General features: G+C 40.7%; 1 long non-coding RNA gene across 1 annotated transcript; it reads left to right on the top strand.

The window, feature by feature from the left end:
- Window positions 1-811: 811 nt before the first annotated feature.
- LOC120976309 (uncharacterized) lies at window positions 812-2,184 on the top strand. Its single transcript, XR_005771555.3, has 2 exons — window positions 812-1,758; window positions 1,899-2,184. It is a non-coding gene; the product is annotated as an uncharacterized lncRNA (long non-coding RNA).
- The last annotated feature ends 411 nt before the right edge of the window (window positions 2,185-2,595 follow it).

Here is a 2,595-nt window from a genome sequence, read left to right on the forward strand (position 1 = left end):
TGCTATGACCTAGATCTATACTGTTTCTCAGTGACCACACGCCTAGAGCAAGAGGAAGACCAAAGGAGGATATAACTTTCAACGTTTGTAGCGAGTCCGAACCATGATATCCTCCGTGGCATGACTTGGACTTTCCCAGGAAAGCCAAATATCCATCTGCACAAATTTGTTTGTAGCACCCATGATATCTTCCATGGCACGACTTGGGATTTCTCTGGAAAGCCAAATATCCGTCTGCACAAATTTGTCTGCAGCACCCGTGATATCCTCCATGGCACAACTTGGAATTTCTTAGTAAAGCCAAATATCCAGCTGCGCAAATTTGACAATTCAAGACGCGGTTTGATCTATGTTCCACTTAAAGGAAACTGGCTATTGACACTTGATTGATTCAAGCCCAGGCGTCTAAGACCACCACTCGGAATTTAGATACGCCCATAGTCGGGCCACGAGTCATCCTCACCCAAAAGAGAGTGAAACGGGTAGCACCAAGTTTTTTCCAATCTTCCTATCCTTGGCCTATGGAGGGCATGATCATCTGAGTCTTCTAAAGTCTCCCAGTTAACAAACAAACGGCACTTCGACTTTGGTGGTCAGTCTGAATCTTCTCCGGTGGGCGCAGTCGGTTTCTACAAGCGAGACCTCGACGGACTCGGGGGCTTCTGACGGGGGAATACCTATGGCGTAGGCCCATGGATATGTATGGCCCAGCTAAAGTCCCAAGCCCATCAAGAATACAACCGAAGAGGTCATCATCCAAGGGATCCGGCACCCAATAATAAAGTGCCCACCATCGGATTTTACCCTCGATGGTACCAACGGTCGGTCATTCATAGATGCATAGCAGTCGAACATCTTATAGCCCGATAGACAAAGAGGCAATCACGGCGTAGCAGTCGAACATCTTATAGCCCGATAGACAAAGAGGCAATCACGATCTACATAACGCATTGATTGCTCGTGTTACCCAATGACAATATATCTAGATAAATATGATAGTTACAAGTAGTATTAGCCATGAACAGTCGTTCATGCATGAGAGCATTAATTTCATTAATACTAGGCATTATGACACTCCTCATATAGCACTCTATATAAGCTGGGAGGAGGCCACCGGGCTGAAGTCTAGAGCCTCAGTTTTGATTAATACGCAAGAGTAAGAACACCACCACAGGAGTAGGATATTTCCTCATTCAACCAGGATCCGAACATGTATAATCCCTAATGTGTTTTCCCATCTGGATGTTTTGGTTGATACGACCGACCCTACTTACATTCCCCCGTAGTATTATCAGGACTACATCAATAACACCATCCCTCGAAATGCTTTTCTATAATTACACCTCGGTGTTAAACAATTACACACAACCAGCAAGATAGTCTGCGCTACTGAGTACCTAGTACTTTGAACTCCTCAAATAATAGGATTTTATCTATTTAATACCATAGGTTTGACCGGATCATATCTAATAATGGTGCACAGTTTAGAGTATCTCCCTAATTTATATTGGCATAGATATAGAGATATATGATAACATTAAATGGATATCATCTTGAAGATAGAACTAACTTGCGATCTTATTTGAGTGAACATGGAGTAAATGTTCTCTAGCTACAGGGCTATAAATATCACTAGCATTATATGCTTCTCCCCAAAAAGAAACGAGAAGAAGAAATTTGTTATTGATAGTATGGAGCAGAAACCTATTCTTCTTTGCCTTATGGTGCTTCTGCTGCTGGGAAATTGTACTCATGCTGGTACGAAATCGATCTCCATGTACTTATTTTGCTTTCTCCTGCCGATTATAGTATAGTAACATTGGCAGTTGAGCGGCATGATTTTCATTAGAACTTCCTCAATTTAAAATTCTTTCAATGATGTATGTTCTTGTGTACAGAGAATTGCAAAACTGAAACAGCTTTTGGAACCACCCTATGCGCATTTGTTACTTGCCTAAGCACCTGCATATCTGTGTGGGGGAATCTTGTGAAACAAGCAGATTGTAAGCCTGTCAGACCTTACTATACAATTTGTACTTGTCTCGTATGTGTCTAGAATTACACTTTGCCATCATGTCGAACAATGGGCAATGGTGTGATCCAGTAATAAAATCTTCTTGTCAAATGGATGTGAGGATGTATGAGATCACTAAATTTGGATGTTATGGTGATTTGATTTGACTCTGTTTTGTGTAGTCTTAGAATCGATGATTTTATGTTTGTATGGACCCGTGTTCAAAAGTTTATAAACAACCATATACGACCTGAATGAACAAAACTTACTATACTGGCACCCGCGTTTGGCAACATCATTTGACTCGAGTGAATAGGGAGGCACCTTATTGTTGATTATACCATGTTCCTCATAGAGTAAATTGAACTCGTATGAAAAATACTGTCCACCACGATCTGACCTAAGCCTTTAGATTGTATTTGATCAAGTCAATTCTATGCTTCACATTTATAGATTTTAAAGTAATCCAAAACATCCACTTTTGTTTTCAATAGGTATACCACGTAATATCTGGTAGAGTCATCTATCAAAGTCATGAAATATTTTTTTTCACCCTTTGTCAAAATACCATTCATCCCAAA

Source organism: Aegilops tauschii, chromosome 3 (genome assembly GCF_002575655.3).
Source record: "Aegilops tauschii subsp. strangulata cultivar AL8/78 chromosome 3, Aet v6.0, whole genome shotgun sequence".
Taxonomy (NCBI): Eukaryota; Viridiplantae; Streptophyta; class Magnoliopsida; order Poales; family Poaceae; genus Aegilops; species Aegilops tauschii.